At 38.1% G+C, this 20,512-nt stretch overlaps 1 protein-coding gene across 3 annotated transcripts in view; it reads left to right on the forward strand.

Moving 5' to 3' along the window:
* Window positions 1–20,512, forward strand: part of ppp2r5b (protein phosphatase 2, regulatory subunit B', beta) — an 85,293-nt gene that overhangs the window by 1,853 nt on the left and 62,928 nt on the right. The window lies entirely within an intron of this gene.

The raw sequence follows: 20,512 nt of genomic DNA on the forward strand, positions 1-20,512 counted from the left end.
CAAGTGTCTCAAAGGGCTGCTGTAGTATTGATCATTTTATTTAATTGAGCCATGGATGGATGGATGTTTGTGCTTGAAAATGCTTAATTTAGAACCAAAAATTTTTAGAATATGCTTTAAAAAAATTCAGCAATTTGAGGAAGCCGCAATATTTGAAGAGCGATGAGGTGAAGGAACACTGCACTTCGAATATGAGTGTGAAAAACAAACTTATTTAGTTGGGGCAATGTAACCATCAAATATGTCACCCGATTCAAAGCTAAGATGGAAAGTGCAGCTTCACATTTTAATAATGAACAATGTGGATGAATAAAAGGTATTTACATGTTTAATTTCTGGTTTTTAATATTTCAGGTTATCAGTAGATACCCACAATGTACTTAAAAAAACCTGCTGATTAGAAAACGGCTGTGGCTGACTTTTGGCGCATGCATTAATGCAGTGATTCTCAAACTTTGGTACACAGGCTCCATCTAGTGGTACGCCAAATAATCACGTAATTAAATTATCAAACACAGTGTCACGGTTCAAACTGTGTGTAACGTTACAGTGGCCAAAAAGATCAAAGATAATTGTTGGCTAAAACGTCTACCTTGTTTTCAATGAATATTTAGGCCTACCAAGCTTCTGTAATTTAATGTTGCTCATTATGGTGGTACTTGGAGAGCCAAGTGTTTTCTGAGGTGTACTTGGTGAAAAAACTTTGGGAACCACTGCATTAATGGATCGGCGGCTCAGTAAATCTTCACAAAGAACTAATGGACCATACTGTAAGTCATTGACTATTATTGTTATGATGATAAAACGATGATATCTCAGTGTTTCCCATAAACTGCTAAGATACCTGTGGGGGCGTGGCTATGGACGTGGTCACCATGACGTCATCGAGTAATTTGCATAATTTACTACAATGATTTGATTTTCTCTAAAAAGGCTCAAAAAATGTATACTTACTAATTAATAATAACAGTTTTGTTTTAAACGTCCATCCATCCATCCATCCATCCATTTTACAATATAATTACAACACTTTATGTACATATTTATATACAGATTTGAACAATAAGTTATTCACTGAAATATATTTATTAATTGTGGTTCTTACAAAAAATATATCTTATAAAATATAAAAGCTAAAATGTCTCAAAGCTCTGCCCCTTTAATTAGTGCATACTAAATAATTTAACTTTAGCCTACTACTACAACCATATTATTTACCAGCAACATAAAGTGAAACAGAGGCAGAGGTGTGCTGCCACAGTCAGTAACAAATAAACAGAAAACAGTAGTGGTGGTAGATAGACACAGAGCTTCATCAAACATCTGATCCACTGAACAAAGAGCTCCAAAAATCTTGAACTTTAGACTGCCATCAGTTTTACTCCCTACACTTAACCATGTGTTTCCTACTGCCTGCAGACTTTGCACCCTTTGTTATACACACATGTTGTGTTTCTAATGTAAATACATTTAATGAAGTCAAATACAAATAAGGCAACAAGAGAAGTATCCTACACTTCTCTTTTGTACAGTAAATCTGAACAGCCGATATGGGCATCTACATCAACTATATGATTTGCCTGAGAAGCTGGAGAGGACAAAAAAAAATAAAAAAATAAAAATTGTTTTACATTTATTTATTTATTTATTCATTTTTTTTAATTTGTGGCAGACGTAATTCTTTCGTGGCGGGCCGCCACAAATAAATGAATGTGTGGGAAACCCTGTATCTGCATTACATGTAGGCTAGCATGTCTTACAAAGCTTTTTCACCACAAACCACAGGGGGCGCTACGCATGTTATTAAGAGTCACCTGTCTAAACAACAACAACAATATGTACTGTTGTGACTTCACTGTAAATATAGTACATGTGACCACTTTGTTTTCAGGAGGAACTTAAAGGGGAACTGCACTTTTTTTGTAATTTTGCCTATCGTTCACAATCATTATGAAATACATGACGACGGATGTATTTCTTTTAATGTATTCTCCCGGGTAAATAAAAGTCAGCTTATAACGGAGCCGATGGGAGGTCCTTTATTCCGCCCATACATTTTGTGACCTGAATATTCACCAAGTATTAGTGATGTTGTTATTATAAGCGCTAACTCAGGCAAACTATTCATAGCAGCACCATGATCACGAGCTTGTGTCCCAATGTTGACATCACCGACAGGTGAGCTGCTTTCTTGCCTCGGTGCTTGTAAAAGTTTATTCTAAATCATAAATCATGTCTCTCACCTTGATAGTAGAAGGATGAGGACATAATCTGACAAGTTGATCTTCTTTGGCAGCCAATTTAGACCCGACAATGGTAAGAAAGACACAAAAAAGCGCTTGGTTGCACCCCTCTTTTCTTGCGAGGATTATGAGTCATTCTTCATCTAAACGGGAATATAACAATAATCTATTAGTCGGCATCCTAATGACAGCAGACATTGTACAGTAAGTGATGTTTCATTATGTTTGTTGGCTCTCATGATGTCTGCAGTGAGTAATAATCAGTGACATTGATGAAAAAAGTGAAAGTTTTGATGCTTTTTTAAAATAAATGCGCCGCGTATGCTTATATTGAGCAAAATACGTAAATACTAGGGGTGTGGGAAAAAATCGATTCGAATTCGAATCGGGATTCTCACGTTGTGCGATTCAGAATCGATTCTCATTTTTAAAAAATAATTTTTTTTAAATTTAAATTTAATAATTAAAAAAACATTTATTTAATTTTTTTAAATTAATCAATCCAACAAAACAATACCCAGCAAACCAAAAGTAGTGAAACTAAAATGAATATTATCAACAACAGTATCAATATTAGTTACAATTTCAACATAGCAGTGATTAAAGGCCTACTGAAATGATTTTTTTTTATTTAAACGGGGATAGCAGATCCATTCTATGTGTCATACTTGATCATTTCACGATATTGCCATAATTTTGCTGAAAGGATTTAGTAGAGAACATCGACGATAAATTTGCAACTTTTGGTCGCTGATAAAAAAAGCCTTGCCTGTACCGGAAGTAGCGTGACGTCAACAGTTGAAAGGCTCCTCACATTTTCCTATTGTTTTCAATGCAGCTAGAGCAATTCGGACCGAGAAAGCAACGATTACCCCATTCATTTGAGCGAGGATGAAAGATTTGTGGATGAGGAACGTGAGAGTGAAGGACTAGAATGCAGTGCAAGACATATCTTTTTTCGCTCTGACCGTAACTTAGGTACAAGCTGGCTCATTGGATTCCACACTCTCTCCTTTTTCTATTGTGGATCACGGATTTGTATTTTAAACCACTTCGGATACTATATCTTCTTGAAAATGAGAGTCGAGAACGCGAAATGGACATTCACAGTGACTTTTATCTCCACGACAATACATCGGCGAAGCTCTTTAGCTACTGAGCTAACGTGATAGCATCAGGCTCAAATGCAGATAGAAACAAAATAAATAAATCCCTGACTGGAAGGATAGACAGAAGATCAACAATACTATTAAACCATGGACATGTAAATACACGGTTAATGCTTTCCAGCCTGGCGAAGGTTAACAATGCTGTTGCTAACGACGCCATTGAAGCTAACTTAGCAACCAGACCTCACAGAGCTATGCTAAAAACATTAGCTATCCACCTACGCCAGCCAGCCCTCATCTGATCATCAACACCCGTGCTCACCTGCGTTCCAGCGATCGACGGTGCGACGAAGGACTTCACCCGATCACAGATGCGGTCGGCGAGACGGAGGAAGTTAAGGAGAGTTTGCCGGCTAGCGCGTCTGCTATCCATCTCTGTCCTCCTGGTTATGTTGCTGTAGTCCACCGCTAATACACCGATCCCACCTACAACTTTCTTCTTTGCAGTCTCCATTGTTCATTAAACAAATTGCAAAAGATTCACCAACACAGATGTCCAGAATACTGTGAAATTTTGAGATGAAAACAGAGTTTTTTGTATAGGATTCAATCTGTCCGCATACTTCCCGTTTCAACGATTGACGTCACGCGCATTGTCATCATACATAGACATTTTCAACCGGAAGTTTAGCGGGAAATTTAAAATTGCACTTCATAAGTTAACCCGGCCGTATTGGCATGGGTTGCAATGTTAAGATTTCATCATTGATATATAAACTATCAGACTGCATGGTCGGTAGTAGTGGGTTTCAGTAGGCCTTTAAAAATCCCTCATTGACATTATCATTAGACATTTATAAAAAATAAAAAAAAAGAACAATAATGTCACAGTGGCTTACACTTACATCGCATCTCATAAGCTTGACAACACACTTTTTCCAATATTTTCACAAAGATAAAATAAGTCATATTTTTGGTTCATTTAATAGTTAAAACTAATTTACATTATTGCAATCAGTTGATAAAACATTGTCCTTTACAATTATAAAAGCTTTTTACAAAAATCTACTACTCTGCTTGCATGTCAGCAGACTGTGGTAGATCCTGCTGAAATCCTATGTATTGAATGAATAGAGAATCGCTTTGAATCGGGAAAAAAATCGTTTTTGAATCGAGAATCGTGTTGAATTGAAAAAAAAAAATCGATTTTGAATCGAATCGTGACCCCAAGAATCGATATTGAATCGAATCTTGGGACACCCAAAGATTCACAGCCCTAGTAAATACTAAATGTTATTATAAATGTGCCCGTTACTACATTACGTATATACTTACATTATGTATATAAAACCTTGATGTAGGTTTTTGGATGTTTTTTAAGGGCTTTCTAGGCAGAATAGAGCCACTCACATTGACTCCATTTTAAGATGATTTTGATCACATTTATTTACTATTTAGAATGCATTAAAAAAGAAAAACATATGTGTACTTAAGAATCGTGAATGATTTGGCAAAATAAAATAAAAAAGTGCCGTTCTCTTTTAAGTGGCTTTGGAAAAAACTCCTGGATTTGCACCTTTATCCAGATATTCACCAAGTTTTAGTGGTCACACACCTTTACAATCAACTTGTATTGTAGTATTTGTGGTTTTGCTAACATATAGAATTCACTTAAACAAACATTAAAAGGCAATTTCTGCAGGCTATAATGTCTCTTATTTTCCTGGCCGGCCATGTTTTCCGCTTGTTCCTGAACACAGAATTCAAATTAGGAATCAGCCAGTACGTGTCCCTGCACTAAATTTATACAACTTCACAAATAGTTTGGCTTTAAATAAGCCTCCCACAGCCCAGGAAAACACCTTCATCTGATCGTGTTTGATTTTTGAAAATTTGGACTAAGACACCGGGATTATGCGGGGGGTGCGCAAGAGAGGACCCTTAGTACAACGCATGTGCCAGTCTCAATGTGCGAGATACAACCCGGAAGCAGATACCATTCAATAAAAACATAGCAACAATTGTAATGAAGAGGAGACTGTTTATTTGCTTCACAAATTAAAAGAACAGAACATTTTGAAGTGCATCTACGGTAGAACAAAAGAAACAGAGATTTATTTAAGAAGGTTTTGATTGATTTAGATTTTTATTAGTAGATTGCACAGTACAGTACATATTCCGTACAATTGACCACTAAATGGTAACACCTGAATAAGTTTTTCAACTTGTTTAAGTCGGGGTCCATGTTAATCAATTCTTAGGTAGCTAAGGAAATGTAGAATGCCGGCCTAATTTGGACTCCCAAACGAAATAAGAATGAGATGGAATAGAATGAAGCAGGTATATTAAAGGCCAATAATAAAGCACATACTATCCTGCTCAGTGGCCTAGTGGTTAGAGTGTATGCCCTGATATCGGTAGGTTGTGAGTTCAAACCCTGGCCGAGTCATACCAAAGACTATAAAAATGGGACCCCTTACCTCCCTGCTTGGCACTCAGCATCGAGGGTTGGAATTGGGGGTTAATTCACCTAAAATGATTCCCGGGCGCGGCCACCGCTGCTGCTCACTGTTCCCCTCACCTCCCAGGGGGTGAACAAGGGGATGGGTCAAATGCAGAGGACAGATTTCACCACAACGGTGTGTGTGTGACAATCATTTGTACTTTAACTTAACTTTAACTTTTTCACGCTGCATTTGTGCAAGCCAACTGATTCACTGGCAATATAGTCCAGAACAATAGCAACCTTCCTCTGGATATCAGTCGAGGCACACACTGTCTTTTCTTTCGGATTTAAAACTCCTTCCATCAATCTAGCCCTTTGGATGAACTTTAAGACATTCAAAAGTGTTGTTTCCATGCTTAAATTTTGTCCGAAAATTCCTTCTAAAAAACTCTTCCGTTGGTCTTTCATTGCATCCGATCTGCATCCGCCCAGATACATTCTTGGTAGTAACATCATGTTCGTAGCGCAATCCCTAATATGTGCCAATATTACAGCAGACAGGAATTAATTTAACCGCGCTAAAAAGAAATAGCGCCCCCAGTGTACGGGAAGCACATGGTGTATGACCAATAGTCGCATTAGATAGAGTGCATGGACACTTGGGACTTCACACGCAGGTGTGAAAATAAAACAAACATAACTATTTGAGAAATCAGACTAAAGTGCTTGGAAACGTAGTGAGTGAATCGGGAGGAACAGGAAGTTATTCCAAAAACAGTGCTATGATTAAATAAATACATACTGTATGAATAAAGCCTGTGATTTGTGTCAAATCAATACAGGTAATCAGCTTTTGGATGGTTTTAGTTGAACAAAGGTTATGTTTGGCACTTTTAAAAATGCTTCAAATAGAGATACTTAACATTTGCAAGTCTTCTCTACCGTGACGCTTCATAATGAATTAACTTATATCACTGCTGTTAAACAGGTCAAAGAAATGTTTGTTTTGCCGCCTTTTCGCAGCAGAAAAACACAGCAGCTTGCGTGTAGTGCCACGCTCAAAAATAGGTCATTTTTTTCTTCCCTTTTACAACATAACAATGAAAGGATTAGCAAACAGATATTCCGTCATGCATGCACCCTTATAAAATCTTAAAGACTGTCCGCCCCTTAAAATCAAATAGAATGTGGCACCGATGAGCTTCGTAAAAAAAAAAAGAGTCCACCATCTGTTAAAATGTCATATTCATTTTTACAAAATCAGATTTGCATTGGATTTGGAAAAAAAACTTCACTCACAAAGTCAGTCCCTCCATAAACAGTTTTAAACAAGAAAATGCTTCATGGGAAAAAAGGAATGTCACCGCCAGTGACGTGCGGTCACTGGAGGCGGGGCCTCACCTGCCATCATGGAAAGAAAAAAAATGTAAAAAGAAAAAAAAAAAATTAAATTGTTATATGTATTCAGTGATTATACTATAAAGTTATTTTCCATTTACCTTCACCAGTTTTAGATTAATTTTATTCAAAATCGCTGAATTTTCACATTTGCCGTTCAAATACTGAAAAGTGCAAAAACAACAATGCTCGCGCCGGAGAAGCCGTGAACAGGGACACAACATTAGGTACACCTGCAGACTGCAGCACGGATTTCATATTTCATTCATTCACAACTCCTCCGACACGAACACCACTGTTCCCGCACTTATAAGTAAAGGTAAGACCATAATAACTTTTTTTTTATTAAATGTTATTAAATGTGCTTTTTTGTGTGCTACAGTTTGTATGTGTAAAGTTAAAGTTAAGTTAAAGTACCAATGATTGTCACACACACACTAGGTGTGGTGACATTTGTCCTCTGCATTTGACCCATCCCCTTGCTCACCCCCTGGGGTATGAGGGGAGCAGTGGGCAGCAGCGGCGCCGCGCCCGGGAATCCTTTTTGGTGATTTAACCCCCAATTCCAACCCTTGATGCTGAGTGCCAAGCAGGGAAGAATGCTGGTATGAGCTTTTAAACATAACCCGTTAACTGCTGCCAATCAAATGGTGAATAAGATACTCTTTAGGGTTCATATGTTTGTAAATCTGACTGTGATGAAGTCAGTGCCTCACCAGTCATGAACCTTACTGCACGTCACTGGTCACCGCCATGTCGGGGCCGTTCCGCAGTGGTGGAAACTGAACACATTGACTTGAATTAAAACGTAAAAAGTCAGTCGCCGTGCGGGCGTCGTTCCACTGCTAATAAGTATTCAGGGGAAAACTGGGGTTGAATCAGAACTAACCTGCTTGCTATCACGTGTATCTTGGGTATTCCTTTATCCAAAATCGTATTTGCATTGGATTTGGAATCTGAATTAAAAAAAAAAAGATTTCTTCACTCACAAAGTCAGTCCTCCATAAAGAGTTTAAAACAAGAAACTGCTTCTTGTTAGAAAAATAAGCAAACCTGCTAGCGGTAGATGCTTGACTCCAGGCCGGCTAGCCCGTTAGCAATGTTTCGCATCAACTTTCCACCAACACTTGTTTATTGTATTGTATATAAAAAAACGATTAATGGGCCGTGCAACGTGCATGCAAATTCCAGAGCTTGTAACAGTGGAACTGATGAGGAGCAAATGAGTGCCGAAAAAATAATAATCATCACTAAACTCAACAAAACAAACGGGCTTATGATTTTTACATTGACGTGACAACGGACAGAGTCACAGAATTGTCCTATATAAAAAAAATCCGCTGTTTAACGCGGAATATCACGGAAATTGACATAAATGTGAGTGAAATGCTGTCATTGGGAACATTTGTTTGGGAAAATAATGTGTTCGGGACCACTCATCCATCCCCTAAACATGCAACTGCCTCGTCCTTAACAATGTCAAGGTGGTCACTTGAAACAGCGACTAAACTACAAAGCTAAAACTAACAAGAACAATCCATACACCCACAACACATCTCATCTGCTTGTGTTGTTGTGAACGACATCATCAATGTAAGATCAACTTATAAACACAACAGCAGTCGCAACTTGAGAGGCGCTCTCTCTTTTTTTTTTAACAGCCTCAAGTCGCCTCCACGCGTCAAGCTGAGAACAGCAGCACACTTCCCACTTTACAATAACATCCGGTCTCACTGGGCTAACAAATTAAAGGTTTCAAAAAAGTACCTTTCACAAGTATAATGAACTTGAAGCACTTATTGATACATTTACACAATTATTATGCTTTGACCAAAAATACTGGTCAAAATTGTCCAAAAATGTTTTGCACCATCAAATGTGAGAGATTTTGCATTTAATTAACAAACATTTTATGCAATTTTAACTAAAACCAATCAAATCGTAAAAACTTAATTTTAATATTTTTTATATTGCTATTGTTATTTAAATTTATTGTTATGATTATTATTTTACTTTTTGTGGTTAATCGTTACTAATTTATATTTTAACTATATTTAAAGTTGAGTTTTGGTGGTACAATAAATACTCGTTTTCAAATAATGAATAATCCTGTAATTAATCGTGATTACAATATCAATCAATATAATGATGATTGTTATTTATATATATATATATATATATATATATATATATATATATATATATATATATATATATATATATATATATATGTGTGTATGTATATAAATATATATGTATGTATATAAATATATATGTATTTGTATATATATATATATATATATATATATATATATATATATATATATATATATATATATATATATATATATATATATATATATATATATATATATATATATATATATATATATATATATATATATATATATATAAAATGTGAATACAGCAATTCAACAATAATAGTCAACCTGTATGTCTCTCTCTATATGTTGTCCTCAAGCAAAACTAACCTGCTTGCTATTACTACCATATTGGGTAGTAAATATAGATAAGGGACAAATTGTCAGCACGGCCGACTGACCTGATTGTCCTCATCGCTAATGATTTTAAAAACATTTTTGGCTTTTTTTATTTATGTGAAAAGATTTTTCCACCAGGCGTTTAACTAAAGAGTTAGTGAATTCTGCTATTTTATTTTGTCAATGGTGAAGGACGAGAAAACGGCTGGGAATAAGTTTGCCATAAAATTTCATATAAAGCACCATGTCATTCATTATTCCAGAGAAATTTTATAAACGTTTTGATTCTCACAGTCATACAAGAGAATGTGCACTCCTTTTAGGCGCTATACAGGATCATTTGTACTCTTTTCCTGAGGGAAATCTCCTGAAGGAATCAATAAAGTACTATTTATCTATCTTGTTTCTCAATACAGGATGATTAAATTTTTCAAGGAATGTTGTCAACCCTAACCGCTAGGATTCAGGCCTGCTAGCCTGTTAGCAATGTTTTGCTTTAATTTCGAACAAAAACTTGCATATTTATCATAAATATTAATACAATTAAACAGTAAAAGTCAACATACACATTTCTTTCTACATAATGGCTTCAAGCAGAGAAAATGGTCAAATCTCAAAAGTTGAGTATCCAAGCTAACCTGCTTGTTATCACTGTAGATTCCTAATGAGCCTTAGCTTGACGCTCCTCTACTTTCTCCTGCTCCTCTTGCTGCGGCAACAACAAACAAAACTCCAGACGCTCCTCTTCGTTTTGTATAGTTTACTTATCAACTTAATCATTCAAAAACGTAAAACAATAACGATGTGGGAACAAATGAATGGCAAAATAAAGAGAGTTTGTTATAGTTAGAAAGAGTTAGAAAAAGTAAGAGTGAGGTCAAAAAACTGTGTGGCTCGATTCCCCATACCTGACTGCCATTACCCACAATACATTGTGTCCAAAACCCTCTTACCACACAGATCCTTCCGCCATATATGCAATTAAACAGTTCCGTCATCAAATTATTTAGACAAATGTAATAATTACAAATAAAGTGTACCTTATAATTTTTCTAAGCATGCAAATAAAGTAAATAGTCCCATTTTGGCTGAATAAACATAAAGCACCTTCCATAAAATGTAAATTAACTTAAACAGCATTTAGGCTCCTACATTACCGGCCCCTAATTGTTATCAATGTCCTTGAAACAATTACTTAAAAGTTTTAACTCAAATTCAAGGTGCCTAAATAGCCTTAATACTTCTCAAAGAAGCTTGTAGTCCTTTGCCCCATTCCACTCGAGGTCTTTGCTTCGTCGCCATACTTTAATTATCTTCTGCTTCTTGAAGAGGACATAGCTTTGTAATAGGGCGATAAAGCTCGTTAGTCTTAGTGTTCACTTTAACTTGACGAACAAGTCCGTCTCCACCAGAAAAAGTCTCTAGAATTCTTCCAAGTGGCCAGGAATTTCTGGGTGAAGTATCGTCCACGATCAGCACCACGTCTCCAACACGAAAGTTTCTTCTAGGTGGAGACCATCGCTGACGTTCTTGAAGCTGCGCTAGGTACTCCTTACACCAGCGTTTCCAGAAGATATCCGCAAGGTATTGTACTTGTCTCCATCTGCGACTGGCGTATTGGTCGCACGGATGAAACACTCCTTGAAGTAGATCAGGTTTGACCTTCAGCAATAACAGATGGTTGGGTGTGAGAGCCTCCAAGTCGTTGAGGTCTGAGGATGTCTTTGTGATGAGTCTGCCGTTTATGACTGCTTCAGCTTTACAAAACAATGTACAAAGACCCTCTTCATCCAAAACTTGTTCCTTTACAGTGACGCTCAGTATTTTTCTCACTGAACGGATTAGCCGCTCCCAGCTTCCTCCATGGTGAGATCCTGCTGGTGGATTGAAATGCCACTGGACACCTCTTTGTAACAAGTGTTTGTACATTTTCTTGGTGTTCCATTCTTTGATTGATTTCCTCATTTCGCTGTCAGCTGCCCGAAAGTTGGTTCCGTTATCGGAATACATAAAAAATTTAACTTACTATGTCCACTTCTGGCGAGAAATCTTCTGAATGTGTTAAGACATGCATCAGTGTCGAGTGAGGATGCGACTTCCAGATGTACGGCTCTTAAAGCAAGACACGTGAAGATGACGCCATACCTCTTTACATGTCCTTTTCCCCTCTTCACTTGGAACGGACCAAAGTAGTCCACACCGACTCTCGTGAAAGGTGGATCGTCAAGTAGGACCCTGCATGTTGGTAGATCTGCCATGAGTTGCTTTCCAGCGGCTTCGTGGAGTCTTTTACAGATGACACACCTGTACAGAAACATTCTGATGGCTCCAATGGCTCCAGGTATCCAAAATTCCTGACGTAGATTGGCCATCATGTGATTCCTTCCGGCGTGAGCTGTTAAGTCATGAATATGTCTCAACACAAGCCTTGTGATGTGTGAATCCTTAGGCAATATAGCTTGCTGCTTGGAGTTTTTAGGCATTGCTGCACAGCTCAACCTTCCACCAACTCTCATGACTCCATCTTGAAGAATTGGATTTAACTTGAAAAGTGAACTACTTTTCTTTACTCTTTGATTTTTCTCCAGCATCGCCCAATCTTCTTTGAAACGTTGTCTTTGACAGAACTTCACAATTTTAGTTTCTTCTCTAGTCATGTCATCACAATTCAGACACTTTCCTTCGACATCTTTCTTGAATTCAAGCATCTTACTTTCTTCTGCTGATGTTCTTAGTTATTTTCTCTTTTCCTTCAGCTCTTTCAGCAGATCTTTGAGTTTTAGAAACCAGGCTACAGCACGCTTCAATGCTGTCCAAGAAGAATAATGGTTCATCCACTGATCCACAAAATCTTTGGCTTCTCGCGTCTGAATTACGTATACATGAGTCACTCTTTTGACCTCTAGGTCGTCCATATCCAGCATTCCAGGATCTGGATTTTTAGGCCACTGGTTTTGTGATCTGAGCAAGAAACTTGGTCCTGAGAGCCAGCTCTCATTTTTCATAAATGCTTACACGGTCTGTCCCCTTGAGACGTGATCAGCGGGATTCAGAGTGGTGTTAACATATCTCCACTGAGATGTCTGAGAGTGCTCCAGGATTGCCGCGACCCTGTTTGCAACAAAAGTCTTGAATCGGGTACACTCACTGTTCAAGTACTTGAGCACCGCCATGCTATCTGTCCAAAAGATAGACTCCTGGATCTGCAGTTCAAGCTATTTTCTCAGAAGCTTATCCATCTTTATAGCAACTGTGGCTGCAGTCAATTCCATTCGAGGAATAGTCGGAGACTTTAGGGGCGCCACACTTGTCTTTGCCATGATCAAGGTGGATTGAGCTTCACCTGTTGAAAAGCGCGTCAGCAAGTAGCTTGTGGTTCCGTAGGCGTCTTCACTTGCGTCAGCAAAGTGATGAAGCTGCGCAAAGGCTGGCACACCAAACTGCTTTAATGTAACGCATCTGTCAACTCCAAAATGTTCAAGCTTGACAGACTTGAGATCCACTTTTTCCATCTCTCAATGACTGTGTCGGGCAGGTCTTGATCCCAACTATATTTCTGCCGACATAGACCTTGTAGAATTATTTTAGCAGGCAATATTACTGGAGCTAGAAAGCCCAAAGGATGAAACATTTAACTTACTATGGAAATCAATCCTCTCCTAGTGTATGGTCTATCTTTGAGGTTGATCTTGAACTTGAATTGGTCTGATTCGGCACATCACCTGATGCCTAATGTTCTCTCCATTGGCAGGGAATCCTCATCCGAGTCCAGATCTGGAAAACCCTGTGCTTTTTCCTTTTCTGGGATCGAGTTAAGCAACTTCCTGCTGTTGCTTGACCATTTTGTCAGCCGAAATCCTCCTTTTGCCAACATTTTCCTCAACTCGGCACACAGGGTAATGGCTGTATCTTCATCAGCAACTGACTTAAGACAGTCATCCACATAAAAATTCTTGTTGACAGACCTTGCTGTTTCCTGTCCAAACTCGTCACATTTTTGAAGTGCAAAGGTTGCAACATTTGGTGATGATGTTGCGCCGAAAATGTGAAGCAACATCTTGTGTTCAACAAGATCCTGCTCGTAGTTTCCATCAGGCCTCCAGAGAAACCTCAGGAGATCAGTGTCTTCATCGCTTACGCCAACCTGATGGAACATGGCTTCCACGTCCGCCATAACCGCCGCAGACTCCTGGCGAAATCTTATAAGGACCCCTATTAGTGAGCTGGTGAGGTCAGGTCCCTGCAGAAGCTGTTGGTTTAGTGAAGTACCTTGAAAGCTTGCGCCGCAGTCGAAGACAACATGCAACTTCTGTTTGTTTGGATGTCTTACTCCATGGTGAGGCAGATACCATGTTCGCCCCTCAGCAGGTTTGCGCTCTTCACCTTCAAGCTTTACTGCGTAACCTTTTCTTAGAAGGTCATCCATGAACGCCACGTAATCTTGGTAAAATGTGACGTCTCTCGAAAATCTCTTCCGTAGGTTTAGTGCACGTTGCTCTGCAATTGCCCTGTTATTTGGCATAGACAAAGGATTCTTCCTCACTGGAAGGTAAACATTGTAGTGGCCATCTTTAAGTACTGCAGTTTGAGACACCACACTGATAAACTGATGGTCGTCCTTTGACATCTCAATGTTTTCATTTTGTCCAGCATCAGGAAAGTCGTGCTTGAACTGCAGCTGTCAAAGCTCCTCAAGCTTCACCACTGAGATTCCGTTTGGAGTAATTCCTGTCAGTTTGTCAATTGCAGTTCTGTCACTTCCACCTCCGAGTGGTCCATTTACTGTCCAGCCTAGCATCGTTCTCACAGCGTATGGTCCATTATCCACACTTTTAACCACTTGCAGTGGCTCCATTGCTTTGGGAACGTTTATTCCGATGAGTAATCCAATCTTGGCTTGAATATTAGGTATTCTCACCTCCGTTAGGTGTGGCCACCTATCAATATCCTCTTGTCGGGGAATATTGTCCTTAGGGACAGGAATGTCTTTCTGTGAATAAACTTCCTTTAGTTCCACAAACTGTTTTCCGTCCAAGCTGCTGATTTGAGTCACGATGCTTGTATTCACGACAGTGTCATTTCCCATTGTTCGCAACGAGATGCTTACATTGCGTCCACTCACATTCAGTTGGTTTATCAGTGACTCTGTGGCAAAAGCTGAACTACCTGGGTCCAGAAAGGCATACGTGATCACTGTCTTGGTTCCTTTTTGTGCCTTCATGTACACGGGAAGGATCAAAAGAACACAATCTTCTCTACCGGCCCCAGTGACACCACAGGTTTCAGTTGTTTGTACAAGGGCACTTGATATTGATTGCTGTTCAAAATTGTGCTTTGCAGTTTCTTCTCTGGAGTTTTTATGACCAATGTGTAATAATGTGGGATGCTGTCTAGAGCATTCTTGACATTGAAGTTTTTGTTTGCAGCTACTACTCATATGTCCATGCTTTAAACATGCAAAACACACACCTTTGCTTCTCAAGAAGTCAATCTTGTCTTTGTGTAGCTTGCTCTTGAATTTCTTGCAAACTGTAAGGCTGTGTTGCTCTCCGTTACAATAAACACAAGGTTTTCCACTAACTTCCACCGAGACTGTTCGTGTTTTTGTTATGATGTGGTTATCATTTTCTGTCTTGGGGGGCACAACGGACGTTGTAAACACCTTTTTTGGTTTAAGTGTTTCTACATATTGTGGTTTTATTTTCTGTCTCACAGAATCTTTCGAGTTCATGGTGGTTTCTTTTATGTTCCCATAAAGCGGATTCAAAAGATACTTAACTTGCCGGTTTACAAAGTCCACAAAATCCTTAAACTTAACTCTTGTCTTTGTTCTTTCTTGCAAGTCGCATGCAAACTTCCTCCAAGGTTCCCTGAGCTTATATGGAAGTTTGTTTGTCAGTGTCTTTATATTAGCTGTGTTGTCCATGTCCTCCATGTAGTTAATGTCTGTCATTGTGTTAGAGCAGCCTGTGAGGAATAATGCGAAGGACTGAAGGGCAACACCGTCTTCTGGCTTGATTATTGGCCACTCCATGGCTTCTGTTATGTAGGCTTCGGCTATCTTAAAGTCATCACCAAAAAACTCCTTTAACATTTGTTTTGCCTTAGTGTAGCCTGTTGAAGATTCCATATGGATGCAGCTCTTAACCAACTCATGTGGTTGTCCACTTGTATACTGTAGCAAAAATTGAAGACGATCCTGGTTGTCACTAGTGCGACTTTCAATTCCGTGTCCTATGGCCCCAATAAAGGATTTGTATTCCAGGGGGTCACCCTTGAATGTTGGAATGGAAAGATCTGGAAGTAGAGATGCCTTGTGACTCTTCACGAGATATTCTGTGACGTTGGCTTGCTGAGAGATTGCTTGGCAAAGCCCATCAAGGGTTAGTGCCTGTTGTTCTTTAATTTCAGTCTTTGGTGCAAATGTAGTCATTTGAATAGCTGTGGGGGGAGCATTATGTTTAATGCTACGTGTTGGTAAGGTGGGTGGTGGTACTTGAGTGTTAGGGCTAGTAAGTCTTCTACCATCCTTCTCATCAGCTGTATTGATACCGTCTTCATTTTGTGTGTTTTCGTAATTTTGTAAAACCTCCATTTTAGCGTCACATTCAGTGAGTGCGGTTTGCATTGCATGCATTTCCTTTCGAGCTTTTATTGCAGCTTCTTCCTGTTCTATGGGCAGCTTTTCTTGTAAAGCTGCCGCCTTTGCTCTCAATGATGCACGCTCCATTTCCGCCTTCAATCTGACAGAAGAATATGAAGAACGTGAACTTCCGCTTAGTGATGCAGCTTTACTTTGACTTCTAACGGTCCGCTTTGTTGATGTAGACCGACTATCTGTAGGTGACACTTGTCTATTGCACTCTTCCGCTTGCTCAACACGCTTAAAAACATATTTCATCCACTCCTCACATTTCCAGAAAAAGTCCTCCACCATTTAATTTTTTGGATCAAACCAGTTGTTTTGATCTTCCACAAACTCCTCCTCAGACATGAATTTCTGAACAACAGAATTAAGATCCAAAAATTCTTGCTGCAAGCCACTAAAGTCCACACGAAGCTGATTTTTTACAGCGTCCACATTAGCATCCTCCTCCATTAAGTGCTCAATCCGCGTCATCAAGCAAGTCAATTGAGCCAGTGCGCTCCTGCGTGCCTGCATCTTTCTCGCCTTGTGCTCTTCTACAGCCTTCTCGGTCATTTTTACTGTCCTTTTTCCACTGTCTTGTGCATCCATAACAAACCAATATTTCCACAATGAGTCAATAAAAATGCCGATGTGACGATGCGTCGCACCGGGACGAGCTTCTCTCTCCTTTTTTACTTTTACTTTCAAGAAAGGTGCACTCACGTACTTGTTGCGTCCTCTTGCAGGCTGGTTCCTCTTAATCCTTTCCAGTCAGGCAGTTCCACGTTCCGTTTAATCCACAAAGAGCAAGTTTTTTGATTAAAATGTAGATTCCTAATGAAGCCTTAGCTTGACGCTCCTCTACTTTCTCCTGCTCCTCTTGCTGCGGCAACAACAAACAAAACTCCAGATGCTACTCTTAGTTTTGTATAGTTTACTTATCAACTTAATAATTCAAAAACCTAAAACAATAACGATGTGGGAACAAATGGATGGCAAAATAAAGAGAGTTTGTTACAGTTAGAAAGAGTTAGAAAAAGTAAGAGTAAGAAAAAGTAAGAGTGAGGTCAAAAAACTGCGTGGCTCGATTCCCCATACCTGACTGCCATTACCCACAATACATTGTGTCCAAAATCCTCTTACCACACAGATCCTTCCGCCATATATGCAATTAAACAGTTACGTCATCAAATTATTTAGACAAACGTAATAATTACAAATAAAGTGTACCTTATAATTATTCTAAGCATGCAAATAAAGTAAATGGTCCCATTTTGGCTGAATAAACATAAAGCACCTTCCATAAAATGCAAATTAACTTGAACAGCATTTAGGCTCCTACAATCACTAGCAGCTATGGTCCAGAGTGCTATTCCGTTAGCAATGTTTTTCTTCAACAAAGCGCAAAGTTGGCCTAAAATATGTCTTTTGTTTTTTAAAGTATTTTTTAAACTTTATTTACACAAATCACAACATGTTAATCAATCTAATACAAGAAAATAGAGCAAACCCAACTCCACAATTTTCAATACTTAGGATAGAAATTTACAAAGCAGTTGAGAAGACATACAATAAATACAATACTAAAAAAAAGGAAAACCAAAAATTAATAAAAGCAACAATAGTATCCATCCATCCATCTATTTTCTACCGCTTGTCCCTCTCGGGGTAGCGGGGGCCTGGAGCCTATCCCAGCTGCATTCAGGCGGAAGGCGAGGTACACCCTGGACAAGTCGCCACCTAATCACACGGCCAACACAGATATACAGACAACATTAACACTCACATTCACACACTGGGGCCAATTTTAGTGTTGCCAATCAGTTTATTCCCAGGTGCATATTTTTGGAGGTGGGAGGAAGCCGGAATACCCGAAAGGAATCCATGCTGCCACGGGGAGAACATGCAAACTCCACACAGAAAGAACCTGAGCCCGGGGATCGAACCCAGAACCTTCTTATTGTAAGGCACACGCACTAAGCCCTGTTCGACCGTGCTGCCGACTTAGAATTTATATATATATATATATATATATATATATATATATATATATATATATATATATATATATATATATATATATATATATATATATATATATATATAAAAATATATATATATATATATATATATTTATATATATATATATATATATATATATTTATATTTATTTATATATATATAAAAATATATATATATATATATATTTATATATATATATATATATATATATTTATTTATATATATATATATATTTATATATATATATATATATATATATATATATATATATATATATATATATATATATATATATATATATATATATATATATATATATATATATATATATATATATATATATGTCTTAATTAGATTATCCAAAAAAATAGTGCTCGATACCGTGGTAGGGCGTAATATGTATGTATGGGAAAAAATCACAAGACTATTTCATCTCTACAGGCCTGTTTCATAAGGGGTTTCCTCAATCCAGAATCTCCTGAGGATTGAGGAAACCCCTCATGAAACAGGCCTGTAGAGATGAAATAGTCTTGTGATTTTTTCCCACACATACATATATATATATATATATATATATATATATATATATATATATATATATATATATATATATATATATATATATATATATATATATATATATATATATATATATATATATATATATATATATATATATATACATACACACATACATGTGTATACAGTATATGTATCCATCCATCCATTTTCTACCGCTTGTCCCTTTTGGGGTCGCGGGGGGTGCTGGTATATATGTTAATTTATATATGAAAATATATATACATATATGTATGTATTTATATTAGGGATGTCCCGATCCAGGTTTTTGCACTTCCGATCCGATACCGTTGTTGTTTTTGCACTTCCGATCCGATACCGATACTGGCCTATCCGAGCATGTATTAAAGTTTAAAGTTATTTAGCCTACTTAGTTGTCAGATTCATGTTGAAAAGGGTTTTAGTACTCTTGGTAACAACTAGCCAGCTGAATTAGGTGAGTTTGAATAATACACAATGGTTGGTAACAAGAAACTGACCTGTTTATTCAAGGATAAACACAAAATGGACAAAATTATACATGACAAACAGAAATGGCATCATTGAACTAGGGCTGGGCGATATGGCCTTTTTTTAATATCGCGATATTTTAAGGCCATATCGTGATACACGATGTATATCTGGATATTTTGCCTTAGCCTTGAATGAACACTTGATGCATATAATCACAGCAGTATGATGATTCTATGTGTCTACATTAAAACATTCTTCTTCATACTGCATTAATATATGCTCCTTTTAAACTTTCATGCAGAGAAGGAAATCACAACTAAAAAAGTCACTATTTTTTTCATACGGTGTTGATCTGGAAATGTTTGCCTCTGCATTTTGATGGTGTGGCACCGAATGGAGATGTTGACGTGCAGAGTTTCAAACACTCTTCATTCTCTAGCAGGTGACTTTTCAAATGATGCTACATATTAGCAGTAATGCTACTTTTTATAGCAACGCTTTTGCTCCACACTTAACAAATTACGGTTGCCTGTTCGACATATTCCCACTTGAAGCCAAACCACCGCCAGACAGTGGACCCCCTGCTGTTTTTTGGGGGAATTAATTAATTCTTCCTTCATTCGTATTACCACTCGCACGGCTGCGCAAGCATCACAGCTAACGTTAGCCATGCTGCTACCTCTCTGCTGGGAGAGGGCGTATACGTATGTGACGTATGACGCGACAGTATGTGACGTGTGTAAGAAGGTGCGCTTGCTGTCTGTGAGAAGGAGAGACTAGAAAGAGTGAGAAGAGCCTGTCGTGTAATGCCAGCAGCTAAAAGCAACTGCGTGAGAACGTATACTCCAGTATCACCATATAGTCATTTTATATATCGCACAGAGACAGCTGACATTTTTACCGGTAACTTTTCATTCACATGGCCGTCTTGACGGATAGGACACAGACCTGTGGATGTGTTGAAGGTGTGCTGGAAAATGCGGAACGGAAATTAGGGAGCAGCAGAAAAGTGGAATGCATTATTTAAATCGGTGCGGTGGAAAACACAGACCGGATTTTCTTAAAAACTGGATCTGGATCGGCATTTTCCCATGCCTTGCCGATACGCATACCCATCCTAGTTACTGCCGCTG

The sequence above is a fragment of the Entelurus aequoreus genome, linkage group LG12 (assembly GCF_033978785.1).
Source record: "Entelurus aequoreus isolate RoL-2023_Sb linkage group LG12, RoL_Eaeq_v1.1, whole genome shotgun sequence".
NCBI classification, from domain to species: domain Eukaryota; kingdom Metazoa; phylum Chordata; class Actinopteri; order Syngnathiformes; family Syngnathidae; genus Entelurus; species Entelurus aequoreus.